We start from the raw sequence: 24,408 nt of genomic DNA on the forward strand, positions 1-24,408 counted from the left end.
TACAATCCTGCAGCCAGTGGAACGAAAAGCACATTCACAGAAAGACAGACAAATGAAAAGGCAGAGGGTTATGTACCACATGAAGGAACAAGATAAAACCCCAGGAAAACAATTAAATGAAGTAGAGATACGCAACCTTCCAGAGAAAGAATTAAGAATAATGATAGTGAAGATGATCCAGGACCTCAGAAAAAGAATGGAAGCAAAGATGGAGAAGATGCAAGAAATGTTTAACAAAGACCTAGAAGAATTAAAGAACAAACACCTAGAAGAGTTAAAGAACAAACAAACAGAGATGAACAATACAATAACTGAAATGAAAAATATACTAGAAGGAATCATTAGCAGAATAACTGAGGCAGAAGAACGGATAAGTGACCTGGAAGACAGAATGGTAAAATTCACTGCCATGGAACAGAATAAACAAAAAAGAATGAAAAGGAATGAAGAAAGCCTAAGAGAAATCTGGGACAACATTAAACACACCAACATTCGCATTATAGGGGTCCCAGAAGGAGAAGAGAGAGAGAAAGGACCTGAGAAAATATTTGAAGAGATTATAGTCGAAAACTTCCCTAACATGGGAAAGGAAATAGCCACCCAAGTCCAGGAAGTGCAGAATCCCAGGCAGGATAAACCCAAGGAGAAACAAGCCGAGACACACAGTAATCAAATTGACAAAAATTAAAGACAAAGAAAAATTATTAAAAGCAACAAGGGAAAAATGACAAATAACATACAAGGGAACTCCCATAAGGTTAACAGCTGATTTCTCAGCAGAAACTCTACAAGGCAGAAGGGAGTGGTACAATATATTTAAAGTGATGAAAGGGAAGAACCTACAACCAAGATTACCCTACCTGGCAAGGATCTCATTCAGATTCGATAGAGAAATCAAAAGCTTTACAGATGAGCAAGAGCTAAGAGAATTCAGCATCACCAAACCAGCTCTATAACAAATGCTAAAGGAACTTCTCTAAGTGGGAAACACAAGAGAAGAAAAGGACCTACAAAACAAGCCTAAAACAGTTACAAAAATGGTAATAGGAACATACATATTGATAATTACCTTAAATGTGAAGGGATTAAATGCTCCAACCAAAAGACACAGGCTCACTGAATGGATAGATACAAAAATAAGACCCGTATATAGGCTGTCTACAAGAGACCCACTTCAGACCTAGGGACACATACAGACTGAAAGTGAGGGGATGGAAAAAGATATTCCATGCAAATGGAAATCAAAAGAAAGCTGGAGTAGCAATACTCATATCGGATAAAGTAGACTTTAAAATAAAGAATGTTACAAGAGACAAGGAAGGACACTACATAATGAACAAAGGATCAATCCAAGAAGAAGATATAACAATTATAAATATATATGCACCCAACATAGGAGCACCTCAATACATAAGGCAAATGCTAACAGCTATAAAAGAGGAAATCAACAGTAACACAATAATAGTGGGGGACTTTAACACCTCACTTAAACCAATGGACAGATCATCCAGACAGAAAAGTGATAAGGAAACACAAGCCTTAAATGACACAATAGACCACATAGATTTAAAGGATATTTATAGGACATTACACCCAAAAACAGCAGATTTCACTTTCTTCTCAAGTGCACATGGAATATTCTCCAGGATAGATCATATCTTGGGTCACAAATCAAGCCTCGGTAAATTTAAGAAAATTGAAATCATATCAAGCACCTTTTCTAACCACAACACCATGAGCTTAGAAATCAATTACAGGGAAAAAAACGTAAAAAACACAAACACAAAGAGGCTAAACCATACATTACTAAATAACCAAGAGATAACTGAAGAAATCAAAGAGGAAATCAAAAAATACCTAGAGACAAATGACAACAAAAACAAGATGACCCAAAACCTATGGGATGCAGCAAAAGCAGTTCTAAGAGGAAAGTTTATAGCGATACAGTCCTATCTCAGGAAGCAAGAAAAACTGCAAATAAACAATCTAACCTCACACCTAAAGTACTAGAGAAAGAAGAACAAACAATACATAAAGTTAGCAGAAGGAAAGAAATCATAAAGATCAGAGAGAAATAAATGAAATAGAAACAAAGAAAACAAGAGCAAAGATCAATAAAACTAAAAGCTGGTTCTTTGAAAAGTTAAACAAAACTGATAAACATTTAGCCAGACTCATCAAGAAAAAGAGGGAGAGGACTGAAATCAATAAAATTAGAAATGAAAAAGGAGAAGTTACAATGGACACTGCAGAAATACAAAGCATCATAAGAGACTGTTACAAGCAACTCTATGCCAACAAAGTGGACGACCTGGAAGAAATGGACAAATTCTTAGACAAGTATAACCTTCCAAGACTGAACCAGGAAGAAACAGAAAATATGAACAGACCAATCACAGGAAATGAAATTGAAACTGTGATTAAAAATCTTCCAAAGGGGTTTTCCTGGTGGTGCAGTGGTTAAGAATCCGTCTGCCAATGCAGGGAACGTGGGTTCGAGCCCTGGTCTAGGAAGATCCCACATGCCACAGAGTAACTAAGTCTGCGTGCCACAACTACTGAACCTGTGCACCTAGAGCCCGTGCTCTGCAACAAGAGAAGCCACCGCAATGAGAAGCCCGCGCACCACAATGAGAAGCCCGCGCACCGCAACGAAGAGTAGCCCTGGCTCATGCCAACTATAGAAAGTCCATGCACAGTAAGGAAGACCCATTGCAGCCAAAAATAAATAAATAATCTACAAGGATGTACTGCACAACACAGTGAATATAGCCAATATTATATAACTATAAATGGAATATATATAAAAAAAACTTCCAACAAACAAAAGTCCAGGAAAGATGGCTTCACAGGTGAATTCTATCAAATATTTAGAGAAGAGCTAACACCCATCCTTCTCAAACTCTTCCAAAAATTGCAGAGGAAGGAACATTCCCAAACTCATTCTAAAAGGCCACCATCAACCTGATACCAAAACCAGACAAAGATACAACAAAAAATGAAAATTACAGACCAATATCACTGATGAATATAGATGCAAAAAACCTCAACAAAATACTAGCAAACAGAATCCAACAGCACATTAAAAGGATCATACACCATGATCAAGTGGGATTTAACCCAGGGATGCAAGGATTCTTCAATATACGCAAACCAGTCAATGTGATACACCATATTAACAAATTGAAGAATAAAAACCATATGATCATCTCAATAGATGCAGAAAAAGCTTTTGACAAAATTCAACATTGACTTATGATAAAAACTCTCCAGAATGTTGGCACAGAGGGAACTTACCTCAACATAATAAAGGCCATATATGACAAACCCACAGCAAACATCATTCTCAGTGGTGAAAAACTGAAAGCATTTCCTGGAAGATCAGGAAGAAAACAAGGATGTCCACTCTCACCACTATTATTCAACATAGTTTTGGAAGTCTTAGCCATGGCAATCAGAGAAGAAAAAGAAGTAAAAGGAATACAAATTGGAAAAGAAGAATTGAAACTGTCACTGTTTGCAGATGACATGATACTATACACAGAATCCTAAAGATGCCACCAGAAAACTACTAGAGCTAACCAATGAATCTGGTAAAGTTGCAGGATACAAAATTAATGCACAGAAATCTCTGGCATTCTTATACACTAATGATGAAATATCTGAAAGAGAAATTAAGGAAACACTCCCATTTACCATTGCAACAAAAAAAATAAAATACCTAGGAATAAACCTACCTAGGGAGACAAAAGACCTGTATGCAGAAAACTATAAGACACTGATGAAAGACATTAAAGATGATACCAACAGATGGAGAGATATACCATGTTCTTGGATTGGAAGAATCAATATTGTGAAAATGACTCTACTACCCAAAGCAATCTACAGATTCAATGCAATCCCTATCAAATGACCAATCGCATTTTTTACGGAACTAGAACAAAAAACCTTAAAGTTTGTATGGAGACACAAAAGACCCCGAAGAGCCAAAGCAGTCTTGAGGGAAAAAAACAGAGCTGGAGGAATCAGACTCCCTGACTTCAGACTATACTACAAAGCTACAGTAATCAAGATAATATGGTACTGGCACAAAAACAGAAACATAGATCAATGGAACAAGATAGAAAGCCCAGAGATAAACCCATGCACCTATGGTCAACTAATCTATGACAAAGGAGGCAAGGATGTACAATGGAGAAAAGACAGTCTCTTCAATAAGTGGTGCTGGGAAAAATGGACAGCTACATGTAAAAGAATGAAATTAGAACACTTCCTAACACCATACACAAAAATAAACTCAAAATGGATTCGAGACCTAAATCTAAGACCGGACACTATAAAACTCTTAGAGGAAAACATAGGAAGAAGACTCTTTGACATAAATCACAGCAGGATCTTTTTTGATCCACCTCCTAGAATAATGGAAATAAAAACAAAAATAAACAAATGGGACCTAATGAATCTTCAAAGCTTTTGCACAGCAAAGGAAACCATAAACAAGATGAAAAGACAACCCTCAGAATGGGAGAAAATATTTGCAAATGAATCAACGGACAAAGGATTAATCTCCAAAATATATAAACAGCTCATGCAGCTCAATATTAAAAAAACAAACAACCCAATCCAAAAATGGGCAGAAGACCTAAATAGACATTTCTCCAAAGAAGACATACAGATGGCCAAGAAGCACATGAAAAGCTGCTCAACATCACTAATTATTAGAGAAATGAAAATCCAAACTACAATGAGGTATCACCTCACGCCAGTTAGAATGGGCATCATCAGAAAATCTACAAACAACAAATGCTGGAGAGGGTGTGGAGAAAAGGGAACCCTCTTGCACTGTTGGTGGGAATGTAAATTGATACAGCCACTAGGGAGAACAGTATGGAGGTTCCTTTGAAAACTACAAATAGAACTACCATATGAACCAGCAAGCCCCCTACTGGGCATATACCCAGAGAAAACCGTAATTCAAAAAGACACATGCACCACAGTGTTCAATGCAGCACTATTTACAATAGCCAGGTCATGGGAGCAACCTAAATGCCCATCAGCAGACAAATGGATAAAGAAGATGTGGTATATATACACAATGGAATATTACTCAGCCATACAAAGGAAAGAAATTGGGTCATTTGCTGAGACGTGGATGGAACTAGAGACTGTCATACAGAGTGAAGTAAGTCCGAAAGAGAAAAACAAATATTGTATATTAAAACATGTATGTGGAACCTAGAAAAATGGTACAGATGAACTGGTTTGCAGGGCAGAAGTTGAGACACAGATGTAGAGAACAAACGTATGGACACCAAGGGGCGGAAAGCGGCGGGGGTGATGGTGGTGGTGTGATGAACTGGGCAATTGGGATTGACATGTATACACTGATGTGTATAAAATTGATGGCTAATAAGAACCTGCTGTATAAAAAAATAAATTTAATTTAAAAAATTAAATAAAATATACAAAATGAAAAAAAATCAGTGAATAGCAATATAAAAGAATAACTTTAGCTGTTGGCACAATAGCTGCTCTAACAAATTCCAGCTAATTTAGAAATATATGTGTATCAAAATTACCCACAAGAAATGTATCAAAAGCCATTGTGTGTGAAACCAGTGGCCCCACTGACATGCATTGTATGTGGCTAGTCAGCATTTGCTATATTATAATGCTGTGATAACCAACCTCCAAACCTCAGTGACTTACAACCAAGGTTTATTTCTCACTCATGTGGCATGTTGGCTATGATGTAGCTTTAGCCCCAAGTCTTTATTCCCAAATCCAGGCAGAAAGAGTGGCCCCAATTTGGGAAATGTTTTTCTACAGGAAAAGAACAATGGCAGAATGATGTACGGCTCTGAAACCTCTGCTCAGATACGGGATGTGTCCATTCTGCTCATATTCCATTTATTAAACCTAGTCACATGACCGACACTGATATTTGAGGGGGAAGAATATTTCTCCCAGAGGGAGGGGGTCCCTGTAAGCACCATATATTTTAAACAAGCAATTCAGTTATCACACAATAGATATACTATAAATAGACACAATTAAGCCCAAAGTCTCATTTTCCTACATACTCATTTTTATGAATAACCTGAAAAAAGAAGTGGGAAGCCTGTTAAGAAATGTTTAAGTCACATGATGTAAAATGATATGGATGGAGAAGAGAATGGCGTTTTTTTTTAAATCTTGCGTGTTTGAATGTTGGTGGTCACCAGAATGGACATTCAATGCTAGAGGAAATGTGAATGGACTTCTAACATTTTCAACATGAAAGAATTCTTTCTGACCATAGGTCTAAGCCCAGCTGCACCAATGACTAACTATAAAACCTAGGAAATCACTACATTTACATTAATCTGAACTGTCTCAGATGCCAAAGTGCTGTGAAGGTGTGCACATATAGGTCAGAAAAGATTGAGAGAGTGAGGAAAGGCTAAATAGAGAACTGAAGGAAAGAGATGTACTGATCTCAAATCTAATTTACCACATAGAACAACCACCCAGAGTGGGAAGGAAACTTCAGAGGGCCCCCGATGGCCTGGGTGGATTATCTCTTTGAGAGGATATTTGGGTCTGTATTAACAAAGTGATTGCTTGAGCATTGACTTCTTTGCCTTAGTAATAATAATTGCCATCAGTTTAGTGATGTGCAGAAGGAAAAACCATTTTAGCTACCTCACTTCTGTAAATTAGTAAATGTACTCCCTTAATGCAGTTTTGCAGAGTATAGAGACGTCTACTAGGACCTAGTCTCCTCTGGACATTTAAATATAACAAAGTTTTCAAATCAAGAAAAAGGCCTGGAAGAAAAAGAAAAACTATAAAGGAAAGTACCAGCCTTGGGGCAACTAACCCATAATACCCAAAAAACTACATCACCTGCTAAGTTAAGGATATGCCATTTGTAAGATATTAAGTTCACATACAAGTAAGCATTGGAGACATTATGACACAAAACTCAGTTTTCAAATAAATTGGGAGCCTGGGACATATTAACATTTTTAAAACCCTAAAACATAAAATGAGTTCATGAATCAAAATAAGTGCAAATAAATTCATAAAATATATTGGCAAGATGCCATTGTGTGGCTTGGTTATTTGTGTTTTCATGTATAGACACAGGTGGAGAAATTTTTACCAAACAACAAAAGAAACAGATGAAGAGCTTAAAGGGCAGTTCTTTCATTGAAAATATCAAATTGTGCCAGACAGAACATATTTATGGCTTCCTTCCACCAGCAAGTTACCTCTGGTTTGAGGTCTCCTTTTGGCTGGATCCTTTGACCAGAGTTAGATAAACTCTAGTTTGACACTTGAGTCCTTTGCTGGTGAGAAGCCTCACCTCTTCTCTCTTTACTTACTCTCTGTTCCCTCCTATTTCCCCCCCCCACCCTTTCTCTTATGTTATTTCATTCCTTTCCTTCACCAAGGCTTTCAGTCTGTAAGGCTAAACATGAAGTCAGGGAGGTTTTGATAGTCTTTTTATAAGATTTTTCTAAAAATTGTTTACCTAGAAAGTTAAATTTTGGACAAATTTGAACTTTGCTATAGTTTAAAATTAGGAAGTCACTGGCTGAGTCTCAGAGATCTTTTGCTGTGTAGAGATTTCTGTTCTATCCATGGTTAATGGATTTGGCCTTTGGTATTGTGTTCCAAAAGAGGTCAAATTTGGAAAACCTTGACACGTGTATATATTTATATATATGACTACAAATGTCTCTGCACTCCTCCAGGAAGCAATTACAAAAATATTTCCATGGTGATTGGATGCACCTGATTTTGATGCAGCCCTATTTAAAAAGCTTGTTTTCAGGAAAAAAAAGACTGAGACCCACAGAGGCCCACTTTTCCCTGATATGCCTGTGTGTTTATAATGGATCGGAAAAAGTACGTAGTCTGGATAAAACATTTCCTATTTGGAGTCTTTTATAATCTCCTACAAATCTTCAGGAAAATGCTAAGCTGAAATCTCTGTCTTAAAGGACAAAGTGTCTCAATGGAAAATACCAAAACATAGATAGGAGGAATAATTTAAGGGAAATAGGGGTCTCATTTGGTGAAAGAATATCTCTTCTATATCTCTTAATGTTATATTTTGTTGTCCTTTAGCAGAATTTGTTTGGAATTACTATCATGATGACCCATTTACCATATTTTAAATACATTCTGTGTTAAGGACAGTGTGTACTATTCAGGAAACAAACTCAAGGATAAAAAAGCATATGGTAAACATATGCTGGTGTCATACATGTTGGTGGTTTCACAAAATAAGTAATATATACGTGAGCCAAGCAGATAGTGACTAATGGTATGTGCTATCCAGGCATTCCATGATTTTGCACTTTGTTTCTTCTATTAGTTGTCGAAATATTCTTGTAAGCCCCCATTGCATTTAAAAATATATTAACATTTAGACATCAGTTCAAACACCTTTTTTACGAAAAGAACTACTCCTTGAGAATGTAAACAAAAATCTACAGTTTTACTTTTTGTGTGAGGTTTTCTTAAATATAAATAATAACCATACCTGTTTTCAGAATTAATACTTTCACAAAACAAACAAAAGAAATCTTCCCAAATGTAAATACTTTTCAAAGAAACAAAGTGTACTGCAGTTAGAAAATCACAATCCTTTACAGTATATGAAACGGTCTTATTTAATTATTATACCTTCTAAGAACTAAAAGAAAACTTCACTTTTTAAGAGGGCCCTTTTCATTTCAATGTCAAGCTTTATTTAACAGCATTAAGTGGTACTGGAATACTATCTGGTTTTTAAATAGTCATATCTATCTATTTCTTAGATTTGAAGGAAACAGGAAGACAAACATGTTAGATTTGTGTTATTTAGTTTTTGTTTCTTTTGAAATCTGAAAATTTTTACCTTTTTCAACTTGAGCAAAAGACTCAAAACTGAGAGAAATTAGAATAAAAGAGGCCTCTTGGGATATGTGTGCATCTTCAATGAAGTTGAATGACACTGAAATTTTATTTCTGAAACTTCAGAAAATAATAATGCAAAAACATATACATCTAAGAATCACAAAAGCATTCAAAGTATTAATTCCATAACTATTTAGCATATTTACTCATCATTTCTAACACACATGAAAATGAATTAGAAATATATTTAAACTATCATTGTTAGAAACCAAAATATTGCTTTGACATAAAAGCACAAAAAATTAACTATTCCAATATTTACTTCGGGAAGTTTTGATAATTTTTTTGCATTTGTTTAGGAGAATGTTGTTGCCTTATCATTTCCTTCATAAATTATTATAACTTATCTAATTCTAACTTGGTACTCTCTAATCAATCTTCCACACTCCTACCAAAGTCATATCAGGGTATGACTATGTCCTTCTGCTTAAATGGTTCCCCATTCTTTCGGGATAAAATTCAGCTTGCTGGAGCACACCACTCATGGGTTTGCATCATCTGACTTCTGTCTCCATCTTATATTATTCCCTGTCATACCCCATACCCTTTCCCTACCTATTTTCTATTGCCCAAATGATCACTCTCACTCACCATTTTATGTGTTTATTTGTTTACATGTCATTTCCTCAACCTAAAATATTCTTCCTTCCCATATTAACCAGATTGAATCCTCATAATATTTCAAGATTCAACTCAAGAATCATTTCCTCCTAGAAGTCTTTATGGACCACTTCTCCCTTCCCCTACTCAGACGTCCATTTCCAATTGCCAACTCCCTCACTGACATACACATAGCAAACTTTAAAATACAAAAAGCCAACAGATTGCAATGCAGAAAAATTAATTTCTGAATTAATTGTTACCTAATGCCAAATCTATTCTTGCTTTAGTTTTCTTCTTGGGACTACCCAATATGTGTGCATGTACACACACACACAGACACACAAATGTGACACCAGCACTGGTGTCAGAGGCCCAATGAGGAGCAAAGGCCAGCAGGTGAGCACTCAGTATCACTGTCCCGTTTCCACCATTTGTTAGAGATCCCCACCCTTAGTTTAGCCACAGAGATAAGGTTATTTCACTCTGACTTCCTTGGGTTACTATCCATTCTGCTTACGTATGGCCCCTTTTTTTGAAGGTGATATTCTCTGATTAATACACAATCATCATTTTATGCTATTGGATCTTAAACTCTCTTACAAATACCACCCCAGTTACTTTGTGATGGTTAGAATCACTACAACTCCTACTTTCCTTGTGAGAAACACCCATATAGATACTTCATGATCATCAAAGCTGCTCAAATCACTTTCTAAACATAATTATTCACTAATTCAGTTAGTATCAGACAAAGTGAAGTCTGATGCTACATGTTCTGCTGCTAATTCACATCTATTTTAACTTCTGGAGCATCAACTAAGTTCTGGAGATAAACTAGACTGTAAGAAGCAAAAACAGCTGCATTTCAATGTTGAGCTTACAGTTTTGCCAAAACGAATCCCCATTTTATAAAACTGTCATCTGATTATTTGAGAATTGGATGCAAGAATTAGGTTCAACACTGAAAGAAGAAAGTTCTCAACCAGTAGCGAAAATAATTTTCAACCCTGAAAGATCCTACATACATAGTTTCAAGGTAAATAAGACATTTTCACAGGCACACAGAATTAGCACAAGGCCCCAACTGTGATTTACACTGGGTGGGAACAGTTAAGATGTAGCCATGGTCATGAAGAAAGAGGCTATCTGGAGGCCCACCTGTGTCAGCATCAGGCCACACATGGCCTTCCTGAGAATGCATGCCAGTGCTGACATAGTTCTCCGTGACTGGCCCAGCTACTCTTGTGGCCTGGAGTCAGACTGGCATCCCAGCTGAAAGTTTTAACAAGTACGGGAAAGAGGAGCTAAGCATTTGGAAGCACTTACTTGGTTTTTGTTTCTGGAGCAAGCACTCTAGTACTCTGGGAAAGGAAGGAATGTGTCTTGTTTTTAGATAGCAAAGTGTTGAGATGCCGAGATGTGAAATGGAAAAAAAGATTAAGGCCTAGAAGAAAATCAGTTTTAAGTGTCTGCCAAATAGAAATGAATTTGATCATCCTCTCTTACTTTCCATTTTGGTTTTGAATCTGACAGAAACTTTTTTGGTTAAGGAGGGATCTACCTAACTGAGCAAAAAATTGGGTGTTTTGGTTATAGAGAAGCCAACATAAAAGAGCTGAAAATTACTTTGCTATTTCTAAGTAATTATCCATGTGTCACTATGTCATATCAAAAACCAATAGAAATATTATTTTAGTATGGATTGATTTTTTTTTCTATTTAGGACTGAGTTTTCTTTGTAATCACTAAAAATTTAAAGCTGAGGGACAGGAAATAATAATTAATTGAATAACCTCACTTTCCTTCCCCTCATTAACCTTTGCAAACTTAAACCAACAGTGTTCCCTGCTCACAAAATCCATAAAGATCCATAAAGAATTGGGTTTATTCACAGTGCAAAGATGCTTCTTGAAATGCACAGCCTTGGCTCTATGTTTACTAAAATAATCTTCCTAAGTTTTAATCTTTTAAAGATTCCAGGCCCAAAAGAAAAAAAAAAGAATCTGATATATACAGGATCATTTGAATACTCTTGAAATCACAAAAAAGTAAAATAACTTTAATTGCCTTTAGGAAGGATGGTTACATTGCATTTAGAAAGGATGATTTTCACCTGTGGTAACTTTTATAAGCCATTTATATATCCACTCTATATATATTCTCTGATTATTTTTTTCCATTGGAAGTAAGTTTGGAAATGTTTTAAAGAGAAGACTAAAAAGGTATATAATCATCCCTAGAATTTTAGAATGTTACCAACATTACAATTCTCCACATGACTTTATAATTTTATTTTTGCCATTCAGTTTTCTTCTTCCCCACAAGTAGAATCAGGTAAGTGGAGATAAGGGGCAGTGATACACATACTGATAGTGTTAGGTTTAAGAGATGAATGAAGATGGGAAGCTGTGGAGTGTTGAAGAGGAAAGCAATTATTTTTCAGACCATGCTGATTCTCAACCAGCAGAGCACCAGACAGAGGTAAAACACAAGTACGCTTGGAAGGAATAAACCACATTTTTGGACCATATTTCTTTTAGATAATTTTCACCTTCTCACCGAATCTACTTCCACAGCGATAATTAGTGCAACTGGCTTTACACATAAGGAAACCAAGCCCCAGAATCAGTAAAAGTCATAAAGCTATTAGGAGCCAAGACTCAATTTCCTGTGTGTTTTCTATTATGCCACGTTTTCTCATTATTCTATGTTTTTCTTAATGAAAGAATGATGACATCATAACAAAAATCAACACAGTTCTGAAGAAAGCTTCCAGTGTTCAAATCTGGAATGTTCGCTCAGAGTAACAATTGAATCCAGAACATTCTCTCACAGTAACAATTGAAATCCGTAAGGTCCTCTCAGAGTAACAGATCAAAACTCAGTAATAAGGGCTCTCAGTGTAATCTTGTTCCAAATACCTCTGAGCTAGCTAGAGAAATTAAGGACGGGGAAAAGCTTATCTGAGTCCTCCTAACCATGCAGGAGGACAGAGCAAAGTGAGCACTCAACAGCAGATACTTTAAAAAAGTGAAATGGGTTCTGCAGACAAAATAAAAAGTGACACTATTGTTCTCCCCCCATTTTCTCAACCTTTGTCCCAGCTGTCTTCTCCTATAGCAGATACCATGAAGAAGACACTTTAGGGACCATGATTTGATAGCCCTGATGCTGAGGCTCTGCTCTAGTGACAATTCAGAGGTCAGGTTGGATTTCTGCATCGTTAACATTCAAATAAAAGGGTCATGGTATACCAACTGCATCCACTCTGCCTTGAAACCAAGGCACATGCCCCTTGCACGCCTGTCAGGGCCTGTTCCTCACTGCTCCATCTCCTCCTGTCATATCAAATTCTCTTCAGATTGAATAAATCTTTCGCCTTTTACTAAAGACTTCCATGGGGACAAACAACTCTGAGTCTCATAGCAATTTTTTGAGGCCTTGCCCTGGCAAGACTACTTACTGATGTCCAAATGAAAGAATTATTGTGTTTTTTGCTTCTAACAGTGAAGCTACTTGCTAGTTTTTGCTACTTATTTAACATATGTGGGTATATTAAAGCAAGTAGGATTTTCTGGGAATCTGTGTACAAATAGGGTGCCCGGTTGCAATTGAATTGGATCCCGCATGCATGCTGCAACTAAAAAAGCCCACATGTGGCAACTAAGACCCAGCGCAGCCTAAATAAATAAACAAATAAATAAATGAATATTTTTTTAAATGCTGAGCTTACTTCTCATTGGCTCATTTCCTACTCAGATCTGCTTATAGGAGGGAGGGTCTAAGCATTATTGATTCACCTAACTTTTTCTTGCTTAGAGAGAGCTGTTATAACAGTACTAGGAATTAAAAGACCCTTGCAGCTAGGTCTTGATCAGTAAAACAGTACTCAAATTGTTTCCTCATAACAGAACATTCTAAGCCAAAACACTCAGTGTAGCTCTAACCACAGTAATATTCTTTAAACATACCTTCCATACAAACTTACATAAAAGTAGAAATAGATCAATTACCTGATGAGGCACTTTATGCAAAATGTGTCATCTCAGTTGCTGCAAGAAAAAGGAAACAATCAAAGATCAGTAAATATCTAAACAATGAAGAGATCCGCTCTTAGGTAACTATCTCCAAAGAAGGCATTTTTTTGTTGCCAAAAGCCAATTACATCTCAAAAGTCCACCCAACCCGTGCAACGCAGAGACATTCACAGCAGCCGCAGGAAGTGTTTTGCATTATTGGAGGAAAGAAGAACTTCATGGACATTTGTACTAATGTTAACATAACTAAGCTAGAACTACGTTTCCCAGAATCCCTTCCCTGTATGTTTCTGGTGTAGACATGGCCAAAAGAGAATTTTGTGTGAGATTTGAAAGGCTGAAGTGAAGCTGCAAATGGGAAGCTCAGTGTGGCTTCCAGGTATCCCTGGAGGTTGTGAACTCCATCACTAATCTGCTGGCTCGGCTTGCTGGGAAGGGCCAGCAACTGCACCTATAGCTCCACCAGCTCCTACTGGCTCTCATTCTGCTTCTCAGAGGCTGTCTCTCACTACTTCTATAAAGGACCTGCATTGTCAAGGTTGGAGAAAATGAGAGACAGAAGTTTGTCCTCATGGGTCCAGTATGTTCTCTCACATTCTATTTTTTCATCCTTTGCTTTGGGTCCAGCTTTTCTTTCTAACAGCTGACCACAACTTCAGACCACCACCAGACAGAGGGGCAGCAGCCTTACAGAAATGTATTCACCAGCTGCCACAACTGCATAATGTCTACTCCCTGTAATAAATCCCCTAGTCCTATAACAACTCACAGTGGTTCCACTTCCCTTATTGATCACTGACTGGTACAGAATCATGCCCAGGCAACAGGGAGGGACTGGACCCTCATCAAGGAACTGGTGATGAGTCTCTGGCTGAATTTCAGTATCCATGCTCCAGCGAAGTACCCCCCGCCCTTTGAATCTTGGCTAGCCCTGTGACTCACTTTCGACTAAATGCATATGGCAGAAATGATGCTTCATGACTTTTCAGGCTAGATCATAGGAAACTTGCAGATTCTGCCTGGTTTTCTGAGAAAACTCACACTGGGAGAAGACAGACACCATGAAAGAAGTTTGACTACCCTGGGACTATAATGCTGTGAGAAATCCCAGTGACTTTACTGGTGTTCTAAAAAGGTAGATAAGGCAAATCACACCCATAACAGAATGGGGTTCCTGGGTGGACCTAGTCTTGTTGGGAAATACAAGCTATAACAGTGCATTCATCCACATGTGTAATGACCTTGTCTCCCTAGTTCCTCATCTCTCTGTACTGTTTCTGGTATTCTTGTGTTCAGTCTCTCTTCACTCCAATCCATTACACATCACTACTAGATTTAGTCATCTACAAATATCATATTTATTTTATCATCTTACTATTAAATAACTCTTCAAAGGGCCCCATTATACATGGGGATAAAGTCTAAAATCTTTCATCCATCTTCCATCTCTATTTCCATCTCCATTTTCTACTACCTCCCAGAATTAATTTCCCCACTCCAGTCAAAGTAGTTTTTTAATACCCCTAGTTATGTCATGGCATTACTGCCACCATGCGTTTCGTTACCTACCCTCCCAAAAGAAGACTTACAATCTTCCTATTTACCTACATGAGTTGTACCCATCCTTCAACATGCAACTTAAATCCCACAACCTCCATGAAGTTTTCGAGTTTCTCTTTTCTCTTTCTGTTACATTTATTATAGAAATCTTACTTATGTTTTTCTGTATATTTTGATTCCCTAGTTATATAATAATTATCTTGAGGAAAGATACTGTGTTATTCATTTTCATATTTCTCCAAAGAAAAGCATTCACTGGATTGCTAAATTTGTTTATTTTCCTTCTTTTAGCTTCTTCAAATAATGTACGTTAAGAGAAAATAAATTGTCTCAAACCATACTGACAGCTTTCAATAAAATTGTTAGTAAAAGTACCACTAGCTCTGGTATTCACACTCAAAAGATAACTACGGAGCAATTTTACCTAATCTTTATAAGCATGAAAATCTCTTTTTAATTAAGAACATTAAGAACTCCTCTCATGTTAGTGATTGTACTTTTGACACAATGCATAAGAGAAAGCTACTCTGCATTCCATGTCACTTTAAAATCAGTTTCTATTTTATTAATTCCAGTAGCATGCAAATAAAATTAAAAATCATATTACAAATCTCTTTGGCATATTTAGTCTATAGTTAATAATTGACACAATATAGATTTTTAAGGCACCTTGCAAAAATCTAACATCCTCTAATTCTCCACTCTCCTGATCTGCTTTTGACATCTCTTTAAGGGATTATTTTTGAATAATCATCACTGTCTAAATGTCACTCTAGAAAAGTTGTTTGGTTTGGCAAGACCCCAGATGCTGAGAAATAGAGGAATGATTATGTGAGTTATAGTATGCCCATGAAATTAAGGTTATGGGCACAAAAATATCATATTAAAATAATAGGAAATTTTTATAATATTCCATTAAAAATTGTACATAAAGTATGAACAGAGATACAAAAGAAATGCATGGGAGAAATAGATTAAAGTGTTACATTTTCTTTGTATTTCTCAGTGAGAGTGTGGGAACTTTTTTTTTTTTTTCGGTACGTGGGCCCCTCACTGTTGCGGCCTCTCCCGCTGCGGAGCACAGGCTCCGGACGCGCAGGCTCAGCGGCCATGGCTCATGGGCCCAGCCGCTCCACGGCACGCGGGATCTTCCCAGACCGGGGCACGAACCCGCATCCACTGCATCAGCAGGCGGACTCTCAACCACTGCGCCACCAGGGAAGCCCGGGTACTTATTTTTTTTAATCCATATTTTTAAAGTTCTATAATGAATACACATTACGGTTTTACTGGGAAAAAGTAATAAATTTAATTTCTTAAAGGTCAGAAATATTACTTAAACATTCTTTGCTTTGTGGCTCTACCAACAACAATAATCAGACTCCCAGAAACTACTCATTCGTTCGGACCTAACTCACCATTAAGGAAACTGCACTCACTAAATGTACTGTTTTATCTATAAAATAATAGTTTAAAAAGCTATATTACATACAGTATGTCAAGCACCAGGGTTTTTTAGTTCTATATTCTGTGATTTTGTGAACAAGCCTGTGTCCTACCTAGCAGTAGATTTGACAACTTTAAGGCTTTGATCATATTCCCTCTTTGCTTTCATGTTTCTAGCCTAAACCATCCGAATTTCTTGAATCGATAGTCATATAGAAACCCCTTGATCATTTTACTTATTGTTCTCTGGGACTCATCCAGCTCTATTTTGTCTGAGGAGTGGTGACCTGGAGAATTTATAGTATTCCAGTTCTTAGACAATTGTAAGATGACGCTTTCTGATTTGTTTCCAATTTTCTTCATGAGGCAGGCCACTGGGCTGGTGCCTTGGGGAGCAGACTACAATCATTTCTAGGTTGCTTTCCTAGGTTATAACCAATACCTTGAAGCCATCAGTTCTACACTTTTTCCCTTTAAATAGACCTGTTACCTGTACATACACATTAAACCTCATCTGTCAGGTTTTTTACATTCACATAATTGAGAATTTATCTGTAAGTTTATTTCCATGAGCCTAACATCTCTTATATTGATATTAACTTCAGTAGAGATTTTATTATTCAGACAATTTGCTAAAATGTTAATAATAATAAACCAAAGTTAAAAAGCAATTGCTAGAGAATGTCCCCACTATCATTCTCCACTTAGAGAAGTGCTTATTTATTCCTGCCCTTTGTTTCCTGTCTCTAAGTACTTAATTCACAATAAAAACAAAACAAAACAAAACAAACAAAAAAAAAACTCCCCAATGTCGTGGTAACTATTGAAAAAGTTTTTTTCCTCTGTCATATTGTCTTCTATTTAATAGTTTATTTTTACAGCATGTATTGAAGTAATCTCAGCATGTATTACAGATTCTAACAACTTATCAGGCACCCTACTGAAAGTCATTTTTTATGCTCTCCTACTGAAAGCACTTAAATCCAAGGGACTCCAACTGAGACACTTTCATTGGCACCTTACATTTGATTATTAGAAAGCCTTTTCACCCACAGCACAGCATGTTCTGAGTCTCAGTGATTCTGGAATGAATTAGAGTACACTGGAATGAAACTCCTTCTCAATCTTCTTGTTATAGCTGCCTTTTTCTTTTTTTGTATGAGGTTTTATTCCTAAATGATGAAGTGTGAAGATTGTCTAGGGTTTAGAAAAGACATAGATGTAAGTATAATGTAGTTATAGATATAAAAAATAACTGGAGAGGAAATATTTTTCCAAGTCAATATTCAATTAAATTCCATCAAGTCTATGATCAAAATAATTTTGATTCACCATGTGGCAAGAAAGGGACAGCTCTAGTTCTACACTTCACTCTTCAAAAATTAAGAAGAGATTAACATTTTAAAAAGTGAGTGTTGACCTTACATAGTACCCTACACAAAAATTAACCTTAGATATATTAACAGACCTAATGTAAAACCTAAAACTATAAATTTTTTTTTTTTGCGGTACACGGGCCTCTCACTGTTGTAGCCTCTCCCGTTGCGGAGCACAGGCTCCAGACGTGCAGGCCCAGCGGCCATGGCTCACGGGCCCAGCTGCTCTGCGGCATGTGGGATCTTCCCGGACCAGGGCACAAACCCGTGTCCCCTGCATCGGCAGGCAGACTCTCAACCACTGTGCCACCAGGGAAGCCCTAAAACTATAAAGTTTCTAAGTCAATCACAAGAGAAAAAAAATCTTTGTGAACTTGGGTTAGGTGAAGATTTCTTAGGACACAAAAAGGAGTAAACACACACAAAAAAACTGATTTTGTAATTTATTAAAATTTAAAACTTCTGTGCCTCAAAACATACTGTCAAGAAAAAGAAAAGGGAAGACTCAAGCTGGGAGAAAATATCTGCAAAACAAATATTTGATAAAGAGCTTGTATCTAGAATACACAGAACTATTACAGCTCAGTAATATAATAATCCAACTTTTTAAAATGAGCAGAATATTTCAACAGACATCTCACCAAAGAAAAGATGGCAAATAACCATGAAAAGATGCTTGGTATTAGTATTTATTAGGTAAATGCAAATTATAACCACAATTGGATATCACTACTCTCTAGGATGGCTGAGTTCAAAAGACTAACCATACCAAGTATTGGCGTCTATGTGGAGCAAGTGAAATTCTCACACGCTGTTGACGGAAATGAAAAATGGTAGAGCCACTCTGGAAAACTGACTGGCAGTTTCTTATAAAGTTAAATATACTTAACTGACTATATGAACCCAAAATCTCACTCTTAGGTGTTTACACAAAACATATAACATATATAAAAACATATAACCACACAGAAACCCGTGCACAGATATTGTATTAGTCTGCCCAGGCTGCCATAATAAAATACCATAGACTGGATGGCTTAAAAAACAGAAATTTATTTCTCACAGGTCCTGAGGCTGGGATGTCCAAGATTAAGGTTCTGGCAAAGTAGATTTCATTCTCAGACCTCTTCTCTTGGCTTGGTAGCCGTCATTCTGTTGTGTACTCACATGACCTCTTCTTTTGGTGTGCTCAGTGGGGGAGAGACAGAGAGAGAGAACTCTCTTCTTCATAAAAGGACACCACCTGTATGAACTCATTTAATCTTTATCACCTCCTCACAAGCCCTATCTCCAAATACAGTCACATTGTGTGGAGTTAGGGCTACAACATATGAATTTGGGGGTGGGACACAAAAGTCAGTCCATAAAAGATATATAACCACTTTATTCAAAATAGTCAAAAATGGAAAGAACTCAAATATTAACTGGCGAATGAATAAGCCAACTGCGGTATATCCATGTAATGGAATATTACTTGGTAGAATAAGTAAATTACTGATACATGCAAAAATATGGAGGAATCTCAAGAAAGAAGCCAGATCCAAAAGGCAAACACTATGTAGCTCTGTTTTTATGACATTCTGGAAAAGGCAAAACTATATTCAGGAATTAGATTAGTGTTGTTGGGGGCTAGTTATGGAAGAAAGGGACTGACTACAAAAGGGCACAAGGGACCTTTTAGGGATGATTGAAAATACTCTATTTTTTCCTATGGTAGTGATAGAGTTTATACTAATGTATACTTACATTATATTACATTACATTTACATAGTATAATTACATTATACTATGTAAACCCATCAAACTATACATTTAAGAAGGTGAATTTTACTATATGCAAAACATACCTCAATAAACTTGGTTTCCATTTTTTAAAATATGGAAAATTGAGAACTCCAAGAAGGCTATGCATAATCCTCACAGCTCTAAACCACAGCAGAAAGGCAGGTTTGGAGGTATTGTTCCTTAGGGGACCCCTTTTTCATTCAAAACGCATGTGCCAATTATCATGTAGCTGTCAGTCATATATAAATGAACAGCACAGTTCTCAAGAAACTCAGTCAAGAAGCTCAGTTACTATTGGAGTAGAATTACTACATCACTACTATTTCCACCAAATAGTGGTGGGCTATCATTTTCACCAAATTACCGAGTATGAAAACAAAAGTAAAATGCTTGCCCGACATTTCCCCTTCCAAAATTTTCCTCCTTATACTTAGGATAGGAAAAATAGCTGGCATTTAATATTCAGGGTTGCTATGGACTGAATTGTATCCCCCCCACAAGTTCATATGGTAAAGCCCTAACCCCCAGTGTGATGATATGCAGAGATGAGACCTTTGGAAAGTAATTAGGTTTAGATGAGTTCATAAGAATGAGGCCCTCATAATGCTATTGGTGCCCTTATAAAAAGAGACACCAGAGAGGTTGTTTCATCTAGTTCCACCACGTAAGGTCACAGGTAGAAGGTGGCCATCTGAAAGTCAGGAAGAGAGCCCTCACTGGGGAACCAAATTGGTTCCCAGTCTCCAGGACTGTGAGAAATAAAATTCCTATTGTTTAACTACCTAGGGTATTGTATATTTTTTAACATTTTTATTGGAGTATAATTGCTTTACAATGGTGTGTTAGTTTCTGCTTTATAACAAAGTGAATCAGTTATACATATACATATATCCCCATATCTCTTCCCTCTTGCGTCTCCCTCCCTCCCACCCTCTCTATCCCACCCTTCTAGCTGGTCACAAAGCACCGAGCTGATCTCCCTGTGCTATGCCGCTGCTTCCCACTAGCTATCTATTTTACATTTGGTAGTGCATATATGTCCATATATATAGTGTATTGCATTTTATTATGTCAGCCCAAGCTGCCCTTTGGCTTTTAGAGTTTCAAGAACTATAAGGAGACTTGGAGAGGCACTACAATGATCAAATACCTTGACTCAAGGAGAGACCATCTGTAATTGACATTAAACTATGTTAACAAATGTACTGGAGTCAGGACATGTTCTCATTGGAATAGCACACTAGAATAGTAAACAGAAATCATCAACTCCTGAAGATACTTGATGCAGTGGTAACCAGCATGGAATAGAGACATCAGAGGGATAGGGAATGGCAGACAGTAATTTTATTATGTATACCACATTAGGCAATCTGATACTTAGGAAAACAGATGGGCTTTGGAGAAAAGAAAACCTGGGTTCAAATCCTGGCCCTTTCTCTTATAAGCTGTGTGGTCTTGAGCAAGTTATTTCAACTCTGAACTTCAATCTCCTCATCTGTAAAATGGAGACAAAAATCAATCCCTACTTCAGGAGTTGCTATGAGTATTAAATGCAATAATATACACAAGAAATACTTATTTATAGTAGGTTAGTTCTTCCTTCTTTTATAACAAAAGCTGATCATAGATAAATAGTCATAGAGATACAATAAAAAAGCCAAATAACCTCTGTCAAGTAAATATAAGCTAGAAACCATGTCCTAGCATTACCTCTTTCAGGTAATACTTGACAAGTGAATTCTTGAAGCTCAAGATCAAGGTACAGTTCCTGTCATATGACATACAAATAACAAACATTTATAGTAGGGGAAGCTGCAGGAAAGTGGTTTGGTTCAAAAGGACTAATGCCTAATGATAGAATGACAAGCCTCCATGCTGGAAAAGTGGAGAAGAATTTCAAGTTGTGTGGGAATACAAGAACCTTATCAAAGTACCTCAAATACCATCACCCTGCCCTCTACATATACCCTATATTTACTTCTAGATTGATACTTGCTATAACGCTCTTAAAAAGGAGAAAGTAGGGAAACGTGGAGCATACTGAGATATCCCACAAAGCAGGAATTTGTTAAAGTTTCTAAAACAGTTGATTTGTATCCAGGAATGAGAAGTAATCCTAAATAATATTCTAGAATATAATCATCAGCCAACTTCAAATTATATCTAATAAGGCCTGCACATAATACACAATTCACAGTGGACCCACCATTTAATCTCAACCAATGGCGCAAAGAGACTTCAGATACTCTTCTAACTGAACTTTAGTAAGAGTCCTGAGGCCATCGCATTGGCTTCACTATCTCTGTGAATGGTCAGCACTGACCTCTAGTGGCAAGTGTGGTTAATCACAGCTCTGTCCTTCTTCAGGGACCCGAGGGACAGCTTTCTTAAGGAAACCAGTTCTTGATGCTGTTGGCTCTAAGCGCCCAGTGAGATCATATTTACATCTTTTTTTTTTTTAACTATGATTACTTCTCCCAGCTCACGATGGAAATCTGAAAGGGGTGGTTTGTTGAGCTTGATGGAAAAACTCTAAGAAGCAGAGGATAAGGACCCTGATTCTAAGATTTAGAATCTGGATATATAGCCTCAGGAGCTCACACACATACAAACAAAACAATGGAGATTCAACTATTTAACATATGAATCTGTTTATTCTATTTACAATGTTCCATGGGGAGTTTGTAAAGACTTTGGTCAGTTTAAAAAGAGCTAGGAACTCCTCTGTGCACAGAAAAACAATTAGACATTATGTGAAGGCACAAAAGAAACAAAAGACTATCTTTACTCTCAAGTACATTGGAAATTAATAGGGACAAAAGGACTCACAAGTTTATTTTTATACCTCTAATAGAACAATCAAACATATAAGAAATTATAAATTTAAAAAATATGGGGAAGGAGAGAGAAAGCAGAACAATAGAACAATGAAATAGACAAAAAGATGCACCAGGTACCTATAATTTTAGGGCTTTCATTTTTTTAAGGGGTAGGTAATAGAAATTATCTAAAAGATAAATTATCATTCCAATTCTATCATTTTAGAGCAAGGGAAATAATGGGTCCAGAAATGTGATTTGACTTTCCTAAAGTCCCAAGTCAATAAGCAGAAAACTACTATTCCAAATCCCATTTCAGTAGTTATTCCGTTGCATGATATGTCCTACCTTAATAAGAACTGAGCTTCTGTTCAATTTGAACTCTGAGAGAAATCTTGACTATACAATAGGCTATTTTAAAGGAAATCATTTCTCCCACAGCTACACTTGGAGATAAGCTCATTGAGTGAAATAATATACATTTACCATTGCCTCATGCAAATGGATAAAGGATGAAGGTAACACTGGGTAATCTATGCTTGCTTTTATTGCATTGTTTATGTAGTTTAAAGTTCAATTTCATGAATTTAAATTTCCTTATACATCACAAATGATTCCAAATATACCTCATTTAAGGTACAATATTCTTTTCTTTCTTTCTTGGATATAAGTTTCAGCTAAATTCAAATTCTGATAGAGCTTCCCTGTCTCTTTCTTTCCCTTTCCCTTCCACCTCAGGCAACAAAGCCAGATGGGCTATTTGATTCTGTTTCTTGAATATCAAAAAGTGAGAAAGAGGAAAGTTAGAAATCTGTGGAAAATCCCTTTTCTTCAAGATTTCCATCTAGGGGTTTCAGATTGTTTGGATAAGTTTCAAATAAACATCCCTCTTCTTGGTGTAGTTGATGCATATTTTTTAGCCTCCAGAGGGGAACACTGACCTGCTAAAATTGTAATTTTTCAGCTAAATTATAATTTGCTAATCCCTTAAGACCATCTGACAGGCTTCATGGCTATTCTGACAGACTTCAGTATAAATAAAGAATGTTTTAAATAAAATTTAGAAAAGCTTATTTGGGGAAAGTAAAATAGCACAGACTGAGGGTATGTCTCATCTAATACTCCTATTCTACTTAATTAAGTAGGAACAAACTGCATTATAATATGTAATAAACTCTGTTGTGATCCACTGATAATTATGAGTAATCAAAAGCTACCATATAGACATAAAGGAACTGTTTTTTTTAAGAGTTAGAAAATTGTACATACAATTCTAAATAAGTAATATATAATTTTATAAATGCATAATACAAAACTCTACTGAACATAAGTTTTTCATTTTTGGTGATTAAGAATTTGCAGTGTCTCAGAATTATTCTGTGAATATCAATTATCATTGGAAATGGACTCAAATTTTGGTCAAAATAAAGTTTTTATTAACAGAATACCGGATAAATAACTATCAGACTTGATAAGTTTAGACCATTGGCTCCCACAGGGACTTTCATCTGTAAGTCAGGACTTTCACTTGTAAGTCGATTACTCAGAGTAGTGCAGGGTGAAATAGGATGTCAAACGTGGCTTTGCAAGACAGCCTGAAACTACCCAGCAACTTTTTCCCCGCAATTTTGTGAATGAAATTTCCTATTTTTGACAGTGCTTTCACTCTAGAAATCTATCCAAAGGACATTGTGAGGCAAGCAAACATACATAGAAATAAGTATAAGGATCACTTCAGTATTATTTAAAATGCCAAAAAATTGAATGAAGTTATATGTTCAACATAGGGGAATGGTCAAAAACATTAATTAGTGTATAGCCATTTGATGA

Source organism: Mesoplodon bidens (assembly GCF_964165515.1).
Source record: "Mesoplodon bidens genome assembly, chromosome: 1".
NCBI classification, from domain to species: domain Eukaryota; kingdom Metazoa; phylum Chordata; class Mammalia; order Artiodactyla; family Ziphiidae; genus Mesoplodon; species Mesoplodon bidens.